Here is a 20,052-nt window from a genome sequence, read left to right as displayed (position 1 = left end):
CCATTTGATATTTGGGCCGGATTTTGTTCTCAAGGTGACGTCAAAAGTGAAAAGGCGGTTTATTAATTACTTGGACTTCACGAATTTTTCAGCCTATATATAGGCAATTTAACTATCTTATTTGGGGGATCCCATTCGGGAGACGAGAGACAAGAGAATTAGATTTAGGATATTTATTACGGAGTATTTTTAATTTGCTCTCAATTCTGTTGGGGTTCCTGGAGGCTAACGAAAAGAAAAATAAATAAAAGGAGGGTGCGTTTGTTGGCTTGTGGTAGACGTCACTGAGAAAAAAACACCAGAAGGTCTCCAGCATTTATTTGTTTAATTTTTTTTGGTTGGTGGACTTCAACGTGAGCACATCCAAGAGGTCATTGTGATTTCAATTATAATTCATTAGTTTATCAAGTTAACACATATATTGATTGTTTTTTTACGAGCACATAATTAGTGATACTTTGATTAATTTATTTGTGTCTATCGAATGATTAATTATTTGTGCTTTAATTATTTGTGTTTGTGTTCAATCCTTATTATGAGCTAATTTGATTTGTATTCATTTAGATGATTGAACTTGGGTGATGGATTGCTTAATCTTTTGTATGTATTAATAATTGCTCTTGATCCATATTCTTAATTACTCCCATTAATTGATCCCATTAATTACTTGTCTGTTGATTGATGTAACGAGAGTTACTAGATTAATTAACTTGTCTAGGTTATTGATAGATAATTAGATTGGTTGAATTGCATGCGGGACACCATTGTAATTAGACTAGTAATTAACCCATCAATTGAGTAGGTGATTGTGAAGCCTAAAGAGGGACACCAATTTACCCTTCAACTGAATCACAATCTTGAGTAGTTAATAGTGATTGACTGTGTTCTTCAGAAGCGTGCGGGAAACCAGAGTGAAAAACTGACACTTTCATGATATAATTAGTATCTAAGTGAGGGACACCAGCTTATCTTACTAATTGATTAATGAACTAGGTTAACGAGAGTTATACTTAGGGATTTGATTACATTGTTCTTAATAAAAGCAATCCGGATCCCAGGGAATTGAATCTAAGTGAATACCCCTTTGTCTTATTGAATTCTTTTTTGTTTACTTTGCTTTAATTAGTTTTAAATCAAAACCCCATTTTTACAACTTAAATCTTTAGAATAATTATTAGTCGTTAAATCTTAAATACTGCTCTCTGTGGACGAATTCGTAATCATATTACAATAAGATTAGGTGTGCTTTGCGCATATCAATGATCCTCATCTCAAGTTGAAACATCACTAACAACGCATCTTGGGGTGACCTGGACACAGTGGCGGAGCCAGGATTATAAGTGGATGGTGTCATAAAATAACAACGAAATATATTATGTCGCTAAAATAACTGACAAACTACGATCAAGACAAAAATTAAAATCACTACCACACTGTTTGTCTACTTGATCTCTACACAAATAACACCACAAACAATATGCATTATCCGCCTTTACAGTATAATCTAAACAACAAAATTCATCAAACCAAGCTACGACAAAACGTCTATTAGTGGGCCCTACTTTTTTGTCGGACATGAATGACCACGTGGTTGACAAGATCCTCTTTGCAAATAAAGTCTCAGATTTCATCTCTTTGATTAGGGTCATAGTTTAATATTTTTTTTCTATTTGCGGGATCCTAAGGAAGATCAGTTATATCAATTTCTTTTGGCATTGAAGGAATAGAGTTAGATCTTGAAATTTTATTGGAAATTTTGCGCTTGAAGGTTCTCATTCATTAGATGATTTTCTTTTTACAAAATTATCTAGGGTGTCTTGCATCTCTATATAATCAACATTAAATGGAACGTACAAATAAGTAACATAAACAATTCATGATATGATGATAGTATCAAGTAATGAAGTAAACTAGGATTATCAAACATTGAAAGTAAATTAAGCATAAAACCTAAAAAATAATAAACCCTAAAATTTTAGATATCAAAAAAGAAAAAAAAATATGTAACAGATATATTATTACCTGAATTGAAATTATACACTTGATTGAGAATGGACGGCTCCTTCGCTGACGATGATCGAGCTTGAGAAAAGTATTAGTATTATTATATGAATTAATGAATTAATGAATATAATAATATGAATAAAAGTCCAAGCAATTTGTTACTTTATTTTACAAACTTCCGTGAAACCAAGTCAACAACGATTTGTATTACTCCCTATTAAAATAACAATTGGGCTACATAGACTAATAAACAATTGGGCTGTGTTTTTCAATCCAATTACCAAATGAAAAGTAGTGTACTAAATTTTGTTGAGTGGGCAGTGAGTGGGGTTTTAATTAAACCGGGAATCTGGGATGGATGGGAATGTGGGGTTGGGGTCAATTCATAAGAAACTACAAATTATATCTATAAATTATATATAATATAATACTAGCTTAGCTTTTTTTTCGATGGTGTCATTGGACCACATAATCTTATATGTCCCTCCGCCACTGCCTAGACAAGGTCATAAATGGTTACGGGATAATCCAGTTAGCCTAATTAAAGATACTCGCCCTGTTTTAAACAATTCTTCTTATTTTTTATTATCTTTTTTTTTTTTTGAAAAGCAAGATTATATTGAAAACGCGAAAGATATCAAAGCTTGGCCCTTACAATAACATGAGTCAAGCCAAAACAACACAACGAAGGAGAGTGTGGCATGAAGCCGGTTGCAAAGGGAGCAACCTAGGAGCAAGCCAACACCTCAAACTACATACTAGAAAACTAAACAACAATAAAACTCGAGCAAAATACATTACATAACTCGATATACGCGAATACATAAAAGAAAAACTACTTGAGATATATGCTTGGATTTGTGAACCACGAGAGCCACTCGAACTTTTTCTTTGGATGCCGACTCGAAATCCACTCAAAAGCTTTTGCTTGAATCTCACTTAGAACCATCAGGGCATTCCAAGATTTTCCTTGAAACACTAACCAGTTTCTATTTTTCCAAATAAGATACAACGAAGTCCATTTTAAAGCTTACCAAATAACCCGACCATCGTTCGAGAAGGAAGAGACATCATTATCGGACACAAGATTATTGAGGTCAACGGAGGTAGGAGCCCCTAACCCGCACCATTTGTAAACCCTTATCCAAGTATCAAACACATCCTTGCACGTAACCAAAGCATGTAACTTAGATTCTAAATAGTCATCACACTTCGGGCATCTCACACTATGTAAGTCAATTCCCCTTTTGTTGAGCTCAACTTTAACCGGAATTCTATTCTTTTGCACCCGCCAAATAAAAACAGAGACTTTCTTTGGCACGAACCTGTTGAAAAAAGTAGCTTGCTGTGAAACAAAGGGGCTGAGAATCTGCAGATCGATTAGTTTTGATAAACTGTTAACAGTGAACAGGCCTTTGTACGACAAATTCCAGCTCCACACATCCTCCTGTTCGATCAGTTTTGAATCTGGGATCAGCAACCGAACCAATGACGTCATCTCATCTGCCGTTCTGCTTGTAGGAGTATGCGACCAGTTCCAATGAAAATGCAATTCATTATCTGTTGTTGACTTTGTAACCCGCTGCTTAACAGAAGGATTAGGCTGATTTTCCAGCTTATACAACCTAGGGAACAAGTTGCATAATTTGGAAGAACCAATCCAATGCTCATGCCAAAAGGAAGTGTAACGTCCATCGCCTAATGACTTGGTGAAAGAATACTTGAAAGACACTTGATCTTCATCAATTAAAGTTCCTGCACGAATGATATTTTGCCACACGCTCGATGGGGGATTATGATTAAAATCATCCTCCCTCATTAAGCTGCCACAATGACCGTAAATACTTCGAACAATTTTGACCCAAAAAGCATTGGTTTCCATTTTAAACCTCCACCACCATTTCTCTAACAAGGCAAGGTTTTTACCTTTTAGGAACCCGATGTTCAACCCCCCATTTTGAAAATTATTTAAGACATATTCCCATTTGACCCAAGAAATATTTTGTTTTGTACCCGACCCGCCCCAAAAAACACTCTCCTCACTTTCTCTAGAATTTTGATAACACTTGACGGAGCATGAAAGATTGAGAAATAGTACAATGGAAGACTATTAAGAACCTATTTAATTAGGACTAATATTCCCCCGAAAGATAACGAACGCATTTTCCAATTCGAGAGCCTCGACTTAATTTTATCAGTCACCAGGTTCCAATCACTACATTTATTCATTCTAGCACCAAAAGGGAGTCCAAGGTATATAAATGGAAGTTTACCTACTTGAAAACCTAAGTGCCTCGCAATACGGTTAACTTTCGAGAATTCAACACCAATACCGTAAAGACAAATTTTATGGAAGTTTACTTTTAACCCGAAAGAAAGTTCAAAACATTTCAATAAGTTCCTTAGGTTAAATGCATTAGTTTTACTCCAATCCCCGAAAAAAATGGTATCGTTCGCATATTGTAAATGTGAGACTAACACTTCATCTTCACCTACATTAATTCCTTTGAATAAGTCCTTGTTAATGTCGGCTTTAGTAAGTATGTTGAGGCCTTCGACCGCTAAAAGAAATAAAAACGGGGACAACGGGTATCCTTGTCGAACTCTACGCTCAAGTACGAATTCTTTTGTAGGAGAGCCGTTTACTAAGACGGACACCGAGGCCGATCTAAGGCATGAATCAATACATTTTATCCATTTAGAAACAAACCCCATACTTTTCATTACTTTGAAGAGAAAGTTCCAATTAAGGCTATCAAAGGCCTTTTCGATCTAATGACCCGTCCTAATCCATCTGGACGAATACATTACATTTGGTTACATCGCGAGGTACTTGACCTCTATATGATACATTTTACAAACATTGCATTCGTTTTTAAAAGACAAACTTTCATTTCATCGAAATTTAAACATGCATGCATACCATTTCCTAATATATCAATCTATCAACGACTTCTTATCAATCTTGATGAACTTAATGACTCGAATACAACGTCTTTTAAAATATGTCATGAATGACTCCAAGTAATATCTCTAAAATGAGCAAATGCACAGCGGAAGATTTCTTTAATACCTGAGAATAAACATGCTTTCAAGTGTCAACCAAAAGGTTGGTGAGTTCATTAGTTTATCATAATCAATCATTTCCAAAATTTTAATAGACCACAAGATTTCCTTTATTCAATAATCATACACTCACAAGTGTTTAAAAATCATTCATATGGATTGAACACCTGGTAATCGACGTTAACAAAATGCATATAGAATATCCCCAAAACAGAAATCCATCTGTATTAATAACTCGAAGTACTAAAGCATACCATTTTCCAGTATGGGGGGAGTTAGGGCCCGTAGATCTACCTTTAGGATTTGCATCAATTAGGGTGTCTGTTCCCTAATTCTTAGGCTACCAAGCTAAAAGGAGTGATATTCGTCGAGCGTTAGGGAGTTGACTCATGTCCTGGTTCCGGATTTTCGAACGTCCTTGCGTACAATTTTATATTTTGTACTTTGCGTTTTGAATCTTGTACTCTTATAATTTCGAGACGTTTCTTATCAATAATTGGAACCTCTTTGATTGTATTTTGCACTTTTGAGCTTTTTTGGTCGTTTGCGTCTTCAATTCGTCGAATCTGTCTTTTGTCTTCACCTTTTATTATTTAAACGAATATCACTTGTAAATAGAACAACTGCAACTAAAAGCTTGTCTTTCTTGAGGAATAATGCTATGAAATATATGTTCGTTTTTAGCATTATCAAAAACCAGCGCATGTATTCTCAGCCCAAAATATATATTGCAAAAGCATTTAAAAAGGGAGTAAATGAAACTCACAATAATGTATTTATAGTAAAAATACATATAATGACATTGAACAAGTGTAGGGTTGGCCTCGGATTCACGAACCTATATCATTTGTATATATATTAATACGTATACTTGTAATCAAACAAATATATAAATTATTATTAGTGATGTAATTTATATATTTAATAATTTATAAGTTTTCATTATTTATTTGTATATCTTCATTTTATATATATAAATGTTAATATAGTTAAGTTATGTGTATTAATATATATATATATATATATATATATATATATATATATATATATATATATATATATATATATATATATATATATATATATATATATATATATATATATATATATTTTATAGATCAACTTTTATTTTAAATCTTCTTAAACTCGTATTAGATATATATGAACACTAACGAGGTGTCAACCGAGTGTTACTGACGTTTACTAATTAAGCTCGAAATTATTTATTTTCCATATACTATATTTACATATAAATACATTTTAATATCAGGTTTTATTATATAACTAAATATGCATATATATTTTCAAATAAATATATTTTCAATTAACATTCCTGTATATATACATATACATACATATATATATATATATATATATATATATATATATATATATATATATATATATATATATATATATATATATCTATTTATAAATAGTTGTTCGTGAATAGTCAAAGGGTAATTGATTACATGAATATAATTCCAAAATTTTTGAGATTCAACATTACAGACTTTGCTTATCATGTTGGAACATATAAAGATTGAGTTTAAATTTGGTCGAAAATTTTCGGGTCATCACAGTACCTACCTGTTAAAGAAGTTTCGTCCCGAAATTTAATTTTGGATCGTCATGGCTGACAATAAAAATATTTTCATGACGAATATGAGTTTATAAATAGAGTTTTATCATCATTGACAAATATAGATAAAACGATTACATTATGTGGAGCGTTCGAGTGAAGCTGTCACAAAAGATTGAGATAGAGATTTAACTTTTCATGTAGTCATGGTGGATTTCCGAAATTCAATGGATTTAAAGAAAGTTTGCGAAATCTAAAAGATTTGGCTTTTTCGGCGAATAAGGAAATTAAGATCTCTTTAATTAATGCGGTCATCTGCTTCGATTGCTTTGTCGGATACTTCCATTAAAAATTAACCTCGCCTGTTTCATTGATTTTTACCACATCACTACTTTCTTTCTTAATTCATATTTCTAAAGATTTTGAAAATGCTTAATCCAGTTCTAATCCTTAATATCTTCTTGATTATTGTATCAATCACTCTTCGTTTTCAACTACCACCAGAGGAATCTATTCACTTCTACTATTACCTTGGGGTGATACTATTCTTAATTCTACCGTTTCTTTATATTGCTATTCGTATTAATATCCACGGTTTGTAATTCCTATGTTGTTGTTGGGCTTTATATTCTCTCTTATATTTTGGAGCTCGTTGCCTTTTTATTCTCTTCTCGATCTCTAGTAAATCGAGTAACGGTCCAGAATTCGTAAGTATGGAACTTCGAATGAACTTAATGTTCTAAACAATAAAGAACGTAATCGCACGATTTGATTCATCAAATTACCCGAATTCAAGAGAAATGATAGGACTATCAAGAAAATATGTTCTTGATATGTTTATAGATTAGATAGAATGTAAGAGTCGTGTAACATGGCACATGATGACGGTATGATCTGTGAATCATCACGTTCCATTAGAAACTCAGCATGACTTACTGTAATATAATCACGTTGATCAAGTGTCATTATATTATACTAACTCATGCATCAATTTCCAACACTACTTCAAAAGCATTCATAGTTTAAACTCGAAAGTTTACAGAATATAGAAACTAGCAGTTTCTTATATGATGTAATACTGATAGCGCGAAGAGATAAATGATTTCAGATAAGATTAGTTATGAAAATATCTTCAGAAATATCGAGGATATTTATAATGAAAGATATGATAATATCTTAGAATATCTAAGATCAGAGGATGATGAAGAATATTGTCCGCAAGGGTTTAGAGTAAGGAGTAAGATATTCGCTAAAGACTTCAGTAGGCATTGAATCATTTGGATTCTTTAAAGGCAAGTTTACTCTTTGTGATTTGTCCACGGCTTCCTTCATAGTTTCGCATAATCCGCTTTTCGGTATTAAATTTTCTATTGAGCATTTCCAACAATCCCTTCTTTATTATCATACTTTCGACGGTTAAACTCGTTTACCGTTTTTGTTGCTTCCTTCAACTTTTTCAAAGTTCGAAGTATTGATTCGTAGACTGGGTGCTTTTCAGAATTTCAGAATGGAAGATCATATAAGAGATAAATGTTATACATATACATATAACTGTCGATGTAGACATGCTGCGAGTTTTCAAAGTACTGATTGCAAATTTCCAGGTACTTGGTATGGCAATTCTCGTTACAAGATGCTGATGAGTATATGATAAGACTTCAATAGATAAATATAGTGATTTGTCGGAGAGATTTAAGTCAATGAGCAACGAGGTTGCTGGTACGTTTGCTGGTAATATGGTGGAATATAAAAGGTTCCCCGGTAACAATAACAGAGCACACATATATATCAAGGTTATAATAAGGTTATTTCGAACAAAAAGTCAAAGTTGACTTGCTGATGCTGTGACAAAATTGGCTAATTTGAAAAAGAGTTGAAATGTTATTTTCGGTAATAACAATGCCAAAGGAGCTAGTACAGACACGTGTTAAACATTTACACAGGTTTCGAGTGTTTTCAGGTGCATAACTATATGCATCAATCTCTTCTTCCGTAAATGAAGTGCGGTTGGTTCATCCTATCGATTGAAGTGTTTTTAAGAATCATGAAAGGTTTGAACGCAGATTGTAATCGTCAAGATACAAATGAGGTTTAGGATGAAATCAAGTGGAAAACTTGAAGAAATGTTTAGTTTCATATGTTATAATCAATATTTTAATTCATTTTAATTGTCTAATGTTGATAGTCCACAGTTAGCAGTCCACAGTCACTAACTCAATAATTCATATATACTTTATAATATTTAAATTAAATAATACGTATCGTGACCAGTGTACATGTCTCAGAATCGATCAAAACTCAAAGTATATATATTATTATAGAATCAACCTCAACCCCGTATAGCTAACTCGATCATTACTGCATATAGAGTGTCTATGGTTATTCCAAATAATATATATAGATGCGTCGATATGATATGTCAAAACCTTGTATACGTGTCCCGATATTTATAGTGCGTAAAATAAATAACAGAAATTAAATGACGATAAATAAAATTGCGAGAATATAAATTGCGATAATTAAATTGCGATAAATAAAATGTAATCAGTTAGCTAGGAACAGTTAGCTAGGAAAAGTTAGCGTGGATTCTTAACAAAATTTTTCATAGTTAATTTGTTTGTTTCTAACAAATTTTATTTTGTTCAATGTTTTCTTCATTATGCCACTTGTTGGATTCTGATAGGTCAAAATCCAAATATGAATTTGAATGAAAATGGTTATTCTGAGGTGAACGGATTCGTATATTTGTGGATGTAAGTAGGATAGTAAATGACTGTTGAATCAGATTCGAAGAATGTACAGTGTAACTTATTAATGTGAAATTTAAATATTCCCCGGGTATTACCTACCCGTTAAAATATTTTCACCATTAACAGTTTGTACACAAGAACTTTTTATTACCATCCTTATGAAAATATATATACATATATATTTTCTTCAGATGTAATCATGAATTTAATGAGTTAACATGATATTAATTTCATTTGCTTTTTGGTTAGAATTAGAGTACATAATCTCTAAAACATTAGAGATTACATAATCATCATGTCGAACGAAGATAAATGATGTAGAACGTCATGTAGAACGATGATTATATTCGAGGTACAGAATGAGATGTTGAGGCATGTGATGTTGAGACTTGGGTTGTTGATGGTACTGGTGTTGATGTTGATGGTACTGTTGGCACTGTTGATGTTGCTGAAGCTGGTAGGTTTTGCACCACGTTTTCCAAATTGATTACTCGAGCGCGAAGTTCGTTGACTTCTTCCATTATTCTGGGATGATTGTCGGTCTGAACGAGTGGATGAATAAAGCTTAAAATCTGAGGTATGATATGTTCTTGGCGAAATATTCGGAAAATGAGGGTGAAAATGGTGTTTCGAATTGGTTCGTCGGTGAGTGCTTCAGGTTCTTCGCCAAGAGAAAAATTTGGTTGATGGAAAGTATCGCCTTCTTCTCGTCTCCATTGATTAAGTCGACTATGAACAATTGGGGATGGCTGATTGGTTGATTCATTCCGGTTACACTGCTTTCGGAGCTCGAGTGAAAATCCATATCGGAATAGTTATCGGAATCCGACGAACTTGAACTGGTTGCGGAATTCATCTTGCACGGTTTGGTAAAGGATTTTATGAAATGATTTTTGGATATCGGATGATATTCTAATTACATAGAATATCTATGTATAGTACAGAAGATCCCGTAGATTACGGAGGAAATTAAGAAAACGTGTCAGACAAAGTCTACAGTAACAGATACGCTAAGATATGGATTAGCATACACGCTAAGATATGAATTTTGTCTCTACACTATTCATGCAATCAATGGAATAAGAAGTGTCTAGACTAAGAATGATATACAGGTAATTTCCTGAGGATGATAAGTAGATAATTTTCGACACGAAATGATAAGCAAAACTTTTGACATGTAGACACTGTCAAAGTCCATACCCACTAATGCATCTAAACAACTATCAGTTAGACACACTAATGCAAGACCTGGTTCGCTAAGACCACCGCTATGATACCAACTCTAATGACCCGTCCTAATCCATCTGGACGAATACATTACATTTGGTTACATCGCGAGGTACTTGACCTCTATATGATACATTTTACAAACATTGCATTCGTTTTTAAAAGACAAACTTTCATTTCATCGAAATTTAAACATGCATGCATACCATTTCCTAATATATCAATCTATCAACGACTTCTTATCAATCTTGATGAACTTAATGACTCGAATACAACGTCTTTTAAAATATGTCATGAATGACTCCAAGTAATTTTTCTAAAATGAGCAAATGCACAGCGGAAGATTTCTTTAATACCTGAGAATAAACATGCTTTCAAGTGTCAACCAAAAGGTTGGTGAGTTCATTAGTTTATCATAATCAATCATTTCCATAATTTTAATAGACCACAAGATTTCCTTTATTCAATAATCATACACTCGCAAGTGTTTAAAAATCATTCATATGGATTGAACACATGGTAACCGACGTTAACATAATGCATATAGAATATCCCCAAAACAGAAATTCATCTGTATTAATAACTCGAAGTACTAAAGCATACCATTTTCCAGTATGGGGGGAGTTAGGGCCCGTAGATCTACCTTTAGGATTCGAGTCAATTAGGGTGTCTGTTCCCTAATTCTTAGGCTACCAAGCTAAAAGGGGTGATATTCGATTCGATAATCCAACCATAGAATGTAGTTTCGAGTACTTGTGTCTATTTCGTAAAACATTTATAAAACCAGCGCATGTATTCTCAGCCCAAAATATATATTGCAAAAGCATTTAAAAAGGGAGTAAATGAAACTCACAATACTGTATTTATAGTAAAAATACATATAATGACATTGAACAAGTGTAGGGTTGGCCTCGGATTCACGAACCTATATCATTTGTATATATATTAATACGTATACTTGTAATCAAACAAATATATATATTATTATTAGTGATGTAATTTATATATTTAATAATTTATAAGTTTTCATTATTTATTTGTATATCTTCATTTTATATATATAAATGTTAATATAGTTAAGTTATGTGTATTAAATATATATATATATATATTTTTTATAGATCAACTTTTATTTTAAATCTTCTTAAACTCGTATTAGATATATATGAACACTAACGAGGTGTCAACCAAGTGTTACTGACGTTTACTAATTAAGCTCGAAATTATTTATTTTCCATATACTATATTTACATATAAATACATTTTAACATCAGGTTTTATTATATAACTAAATATGCATATATATTTTCAAATAAATATATTTTCAATTAACATTCCTGTATATATAAATATATATATATATATATATATATATATATATATATATATATATATATATATATATATATATATATATATATATATATATATATATATATGTATCTATTTACAAATAGTTATTCGTGAATAGTCAAAGGGTAATTGATTACATGAATATAATTCCAAAATTTTTGAGATTCAACATTACAGACTTTGCTTATCGTGTCGGAACATATAAAGATTGAGTTTAAATTTGGTCAAAAATTTTCGGGTCATCACAGTACCTACCCGTTAAAGAAATTTCGTCCCGAAATTTGATTTTGGATCGTCATGGCTGACAATAAAAATGTTTTCATGACGAATATGAGTTGATAAATAGAGTTTTATCATCATTGACAAATATAGATAAAACGATTCCATTATGTGGAGCCTTCGAGTGAAGCTGTCACAAAAGATTGAGATAGAGATTTAACTTTTGATGTAGTCATGGTGGATTTCCGAAATTCAATGGATTTAAAGAAAATTTGCGAAATCTAAAAGATTTGGCTTTTTCGGCGAATAAGGAAATTAAGATCTCTTTAATTAATGCGGTCATCTGCTTCGATTGCTTTGTCGGATACTTCCATTACAAATTAACCTCGCCCGTTTCATTGATTTTTACCACATCACTACTTTCTTTCTTAATTCATATTTCTAAAGATTTTAAAAATGCTTAATCCAGTTCTAATCCTTAATATCTTCTTGATTATCGTATCAATCACTCTTCTTTTTCAACTACCACCAGAGGAATCTATTCACTTCTACTATTACCTTGGGGTGATACTATTCTTAATTCTACCGTGTCTTTATATTGCTATTCGTATTAATATTCACGGTTTGTAATTCCTATGTTGTTGTTGGGCTTTATATTCTCTCTTATATTTTAGAGCTCGTTGCCTTTTTATTCTCTTCTCGATCTCTAGTAAATTGAGTAACGGTCCAGAATTCGTAAGTATGAACTTCGAATGAACTTAATGTTCTAAACAATAAAGAACGTAATCGCACGATTTGATTCATCAAATTACCCGAATTCAAGAGAAATGATAGGACTATCAAGAAAATATGTTCTTGATATGTTTATAGATTAGATAGAATGTAAGAGTCGTGTAACATGGCACATGATGACGGTATGATCTGTGAATCATCACGTTCCATTAGAAACTCAGCATGACTTACTGTAATATAATCACGTTGATCAAGTGTCATTATATTATACTAACTCATGCATCAATTTCCAACACTACTTCAAAAGCATTCATAGTTTAAACTCGAAAGTTTACAGAATATAGAAACTAGCAGTTTCTTATATGATGTAATACTGATAGCGCGAAGAGATAAATGATTTCAGATAAGATTAGTTATGAAAATATCTTCAGAAATATCGAGGATATTTATAATGAAAGATATGATAATATCTTAGAATATCTAAGATCAAAGGATGATGAAGAATATTGTCCGCAAGGGTTTAGAGTAAGGAGTAAGATATTCGCTAAAGACTTCAGTAGGCATTGAATCATTTGGATTCTTTAAAGGCAAGTTTAGTCTTTGTGATTTGTCCATGGCTTCCTTCATAGTTTCGCATAATCCGCTTTTCGGTATTAAATTTTCTATTGAGCATTTCCAACAATCCCTTCTTTATTATCATACTTTCGACGGTTAAACTCGTTTACAGTTTTTGTTGCTTCCTTCAACTTTTTCAAAGTTCGAAGTATTGATTCGTAGACTGGGTGCTTTTCAGAATTTTAGAATGGAAGATCATATAAGAGATAAATGTTATACATATACATATAACTGTCGATGTAGACATGCTGCGAGTTTTCAAAGTACTGATTGCAAATTTCCAGGTACTTGGTATGGCAATTCTCGTTACAAGATGCGGATGAGTATATGATAAGACTTCAATAGATAAATATAGTGATTTGTCAGAGAGATTTAAGTCAATGAGCAACGAGGTTGCTGGTACGTTTGCTGGTAATATGGTGGAATATAAAAGGTTCCCCGGTAACAATAAAAGAGCACACATATATATCAAGGTTATAATAAGGTTATTTCGAACAAAAATTCAAAGTTGACTTGCTGATGCTGTGACAAAATTGGCTAATTTGAAAAAGAGTTGAAATGTTATTTTCGGTAATAACAATGCCAAAGGAGCTAGTACAGACACGTGTTAAACATTTACACAGGTTTCGAGTGTTTTCAGGTGCATAACTATATGCATCAATCTCTTCTTCCGTAGATGAAGTGCGGTTGGTTCATCCTATCGATTGAAGTGTTTTTAAGAATCATGAAAGGTTTGAACGCAGATTGTAATCATCAAGATATAAATGAGGTTTAGGATGAAATCAAGTGGCAAACTTGAAGAAATGTTTAGTTTCATATGTTATAATCAATATTTTAATTCATTTTAATTGTCCAATGTTGATAGTCCACAGTTAGCAGTCCACAGTCACTAACTCAATAATTCATATATACTTTATAATATTCGAATTAATTAATACGTATCGTGACCCGTGTACATGTCTCAGAATCGATCAAAACTCAAAGTATATATATTATTATAGAATCAACCTCAACCCTGTATAGCTAACTCGATCATTACTGCATATAGAGTGTCTATGTTTATTCCAAATAATATATATAGATGCGTCGATATGATATGTCAAAACCTTGTATACGTGTCCCGATATTTATAGTGCGTAAAATAAATAACAGAAATTAAATGACGATAAATAAAATTGCGAGAATATAAATTGCGATAATTAAATTGCGATAAATAAAATGTAATCAGTTAGCTAGGAACAGTTAGCTAGGAATAGTTAGCGTGGATTCTTAACAAAATTTTTCATAGTTAATTTGTTTGTTTCTAACAAATTTTATTTTGTTCAATGTTTTCTTCATTATGCCACTTGTTGGATTCTGATAGGTCAAAATCCAAATATGAATTTGAATGAAAATGGTTATTCTGAGGTGAACGGATTCGTATATTTGTGGATGTAAGTAGGATAGTAAATGACTGTTGAATCAGATTCGAAGAATGTACAGTGTAACTTATTAATGTGAAATTTAAATATTCCCCGGGTATTACCTACCCGTTAAAATATTTTCACCATTAACAGTTTGTACAAAAGAACTTTTTATTACCATCCTTATGAAAATATATATACATATATATTTTCTTCAGATGTAATCATGAATTTAATGAGTTAACATGATATTAATTTCATTTGCTTTTTGGTTAGAATTAGAGTACATAATCTCTAAAACATTAGAGATTACATAATCATCATGTCGAACGAAGATAAATGATGTAGAACGTCATGTAGAACGATGATTATATTCGAGGTACAGAATGAGATGTTGAGGCATGTGATGTTGAGACTTGGGTTGTTGGTGGTACTGGTGTTGATGTTGATGGTACTGTTGGCACTGTTGATGTTGCTGATGCTGGTAGGTTTTGCACCACGTTTTCCAAATTGATTACTCGAGCGCGAAGTTCGTTGACTTCTTCCATTATTCCGGGATGATTGTCGGTCGGAACGAGTGGATGAATAAAGTTTAAAATCTGAGGTATGATATGTTCGTGGTGAGATATTTGGAAAATGAGGGTGAAAATGGTGTTTCGAATTGGTTCGTCGGTGAGTGCTTCAGGTTCTTCGCCAAGAGAAAAATTTGGTTGATGGAAAGTATCGCCTTCTTCTCGTCTCCATTGATTAAGTCGACTATGAACAATTGGGGATGGCTGATTGGTTGATTCATTCCGGTTACACTGCTTTCGGAGCTCGAGTGAAAATCCATATCGGAATAGTTATCGGAATCCGACGAACTTGAACTGGTTGCGGAATTCATCTTGCACGGTTTGGTAAAGGATTTTATGAAATGATTTTTGGATATCGGATGATATTCTAATTACATAGAATATCTATGTATAGTACAGAAGATCCCGTAGATTACGGAGGAAATTAAGAAAACGTGTCAGACAAAGTCTACAGTAACAGATACGCTAAGATATGGATTAGCATACACGCTAAGATATGAATTTTGTCTCTACACTATTCATGCAATCAATGGAATAAGAAGTGTCTAGACTAAGAATGATATACAGGTAATTTCCTGAGGATGATAAGTAGATAATTTTCGACACGAAATGATAAGCAAAACTTTTGACATGTAGACACTGTCAAAGTCCATACCCACTAATGCATCTAAACAACTATCAGTTAGACACACTAATGCAAGACCTGGTTCGCTAAGACCACCGCTATGATACCAACTCTAATGACCCGTCCTAATCCATCTGGACGAATACATTACATTTGGTTACATCGCGAGGTACTTGACCTCTATATGATACATTTTACAAACATTGCATTCGTTTTTAAAAGACAAACTTTCATTTCATCGAAATTTAAACATGCATGCATACCATTTCCTAATATATCAATCTATCAATGACTTCTTATCAATCTTGATGAACTTAATGACTCGAATACAACGTCTTTTAAAATATGTCATGAATGACTCCAAGTAATATCTCTAAAATGAGCAAATGCACAGCGGAAGATTTCTTTAATACCTGAGAATAAACATGCTTTCAAGTGTCAACCAAAAGGTTGGTGAGTTCATTAGTTTATCATAATCAATCATTTCCATAATTTTAATAGACCACAAGATTTCCTTTATTCAATAATCATACACTCGCAAGTGTTTAAAAATCATTCATATGGATTGAACACATGGTAACCGACGTTAACATAATGCATATAGAATATCCCCAAAACAGAAATTCATCTGTATTAATAACTCGAAGTACTAAAGCATACCATTTTCCAGTATGGGGGGAGTTAGGGCCCGTAGATCTACCTTTAGGATTCGCGTCAATTAGGGTGTCTGTTCCCTAATTCTTAGGCTACCAAGCTAAAAGGGGTGATATTCGATTCGATAATCCAACCATAGAATGTAGTTTCGAGTACTTGTGTCTATTTCGCAAAACATTTATAAAAGCAGCGCATGTATTCTCAGCCTAAAATATATATTTCAAATGCATTTAAAAGTAAATGAAACTCACAATACTGTATTTTGTAGTAAAAATACATATGACGAAATTGAACAAGTGTAGGGTTGGCCTCGGATTCACGAACCTATATAATTTGTATATATATTAATACGTATACTTGTAATCAAACAAATATATATATTATTATTAGTGATGTAATTTATATATTTAATAATTTATAAGTTTTCATTATTTATTTGTATATCTTCATTTTATATATATAAATGTTAATATAGTTAAGTTATGTGTATTAAATATATATATATATATATATATATATATATATATATATATATATATATATATATATATATATATATATATATATATATATATATATATATATATATATTTATAGATCAACTTTTATTTTAAATCTTCTTAAACTCGTATTAGATATATATGAATACTAACGAGGTATCAACCGATTGTTACGGACGTTTACTAATTAAGATTGAAATTATTTATTTTCCATATACTATATGTATATATAAATACATTTTAATATCAGGTTTTATTATATAACTAAATATACATATATGTTTTCAAATAAATATATTTTCAATTAACATTCCTGTATATATACATATATATATGTATCTATTTACAAATAGTTGTTCGTGAATCGTCGAGAATAGTCAAAGGGTAATTGATTACATGAATATAATTCCAAAATTTTTGAGATTCAACGTTACAGACTTTGCTTATCGTGTCGGAACATATAAAGATTGAGTTTAAATTTGGTCGAAAATTTCTGGGTCATCACATTCGAAGTCTACCTTGAAGACAATTCCATTTTTCCCCTTTGCTTTTAAAAAATCAATAGTCTCTTATGCAATTAAAGCGCCATCTAGAATGTACCGCCCTTTTATAAACGCACTTTGTTCCATACCAACTAGTGTAGGTAAGACCTTCCGAAGATGATTAGCAAGAATCTTAGCAATAATTTTGTAAAAACTGCCAATCAAACTTATAGGTAGAAAATCATTCAATTCAATTGGATTCGCTTTCTTAGGAATTAAAGTAAAAAAAAATGAGGCGTTACATCCTCTCGAGATCTCCCCGTTTTTCTAAAACCACTTGATTGCATTAATTAAATCAACTTTTATAACATCCCAAAACTTTTTGAAAAAACGTAGGTTAACCCCGTCCGGACCCGGCGCCTTTGTACTACCACAATCATTGATCGCTTCTAGAATTTCACTTTCTGAAATCTCAAGTTCTAGGGCTGCTGATTCTTCATTCGAAATTGAAGGGTAGCATAAATCCACCATTGATGGTCTTGATTTATCCGGTTCCTCAAATCTACCCTTAAAATGATTATACGCTTCTTATTTTATATCATTCGGGCATTCATCCCAATTACCGTTAATGTTCAGCCCCCTAATGTTACTTTTATTGTACTTTTTCCTAATCATCGAGTGGAAGAACTTGGTGTTTTCGTCCACTTCAAGAGCCCACCGAACTCGGACTTTTTGTTTAATCATACTCGCTTTTATTTATTCTTTGTCCATCCATGCCTTTCTTTCTTCTTTCCACACATTTAATTTAGAATCATTTAGACAGATTGTTTCTGCTTTAAGCTCCAATTTGAGAGCTTCATCTTTATGATTTTTAATATCATTATCTAGCTGCCCGAATTTTTCTTTACTCCATAATCTAAGACTTTCCTTAACACACTTTAATTTATTCATGAACAACCTATCTAATCTCGATCCCACATAGTCTGACCTGCACCACGCATCACTAATCACCTTGTCAACATCAATTTCATCGAAACAAACATCAAAGACCTTAAAAGGTTTAGGTCCAAAATTCGTATCATCAACTTTCAACACAATCGGGCAATGATCTGATTTTGTACGTTCTAAACTAGCAGCCGCCAAATAATCCCACATATGAAAAAAATATCTGGATACTATAAACCGATCAAGCTTACTGAATTTAAACCCGTCAACACTAACTCGAGTAAAAATATGCCCACCCATTGGAATATCTAGTAAACTATTTGTCAAAATAAAATCATTAAAACGCCTAGCTCTAGAATCCATATACTCACAATTGAACCGTTCACTTTAATTTCTAACTTCTTTAAAGTCGCCACATAAAACCCACGCTTCATCGTTTGATTCAACGAGGGAAGAAAGTGACTCCCAAAACTTAAGTTTTTTAGCATCATCATGAGGCCCATATACGTTCACGATATTGAGGGCCTACCCATTATTTTTCCAGATACCTCTAATCCCTATCGCGAAATCTATTGAGATAATATCGATTGCTTTAAACACAGAACTATCCCAAACAAGTAATTGACCCCCCGATTTCCTGACCTTTTCCCTCTGAATGAATTCACAATTATGATCCCACCATAGTGATTGGATCTATTGTAAATTTACTGTGTCCAACTTCGACTCTTGGATAGCTAAAAAAGAAGGTCTTTCTTGAAAAATCAATTTCTTTGTATCCCCGAACTTACTTTCAATCCCACTCCCGAAACCCCTAATGTTGTATGAGATTATCTTCATAATTAAATAGTAAAATACGAATTGAATTGAGGCACTTACTGAGAAGATGGCTTTTTCTGCCATTTCAATCCTAGGCGTGTCCCATACTCATAAACTTCCTCCTTATTTATCGAACTATATGAACCTGAGGATTTGAAATTAGCACCTTCTGTCCTTTTTGAATCTTTGATTTTAGATGGTGCTTTAGTCCGACTAATATGATTAGCACATGACGAGCACTTCGATCTCATTGGGGTTTTACCTTCTCTGGTGTTTATTGGATTTCTTTTAAGATTTATCATTCTTGAACTAGATTTCCACCTTCAAACAGACGACCAACATCAGTCCCTTTTACCCTTAACATTCTCTCCTTCTTTATTTTGTTGTTGTGACACGTTTTTGCATTTCTTTGGGCCATGATCCATGTTCGTGTTGACAGAAATATCCTTATTAAAATTATTAGTTGTTGATGATGGGCCAGCCTTAGAAGCATTAGTGGGCTTCAGC

This window comes from Rutidosis leptorrhynchoides, chromosome 7, assembly GCF_046630445.1.
Source record: "Rutidosis leptorrhynchoides isolate AG116_Rl617_1_P2 chromosome 7, CSIRO_AGI_Rlap_v1, whole genome shotgun sequence".
NCBI lineage: Eukaryota > Viridiplantae > Streptophyta > Magnoliopsida > Asterales > Asteraceae > Rutidosis > Rutidosis leptorrhynchoides.
The sequence above is the reverse complement of the archived record's forward strand: the minus strand, read 5'-3'. Positions refer to the sequence as shown.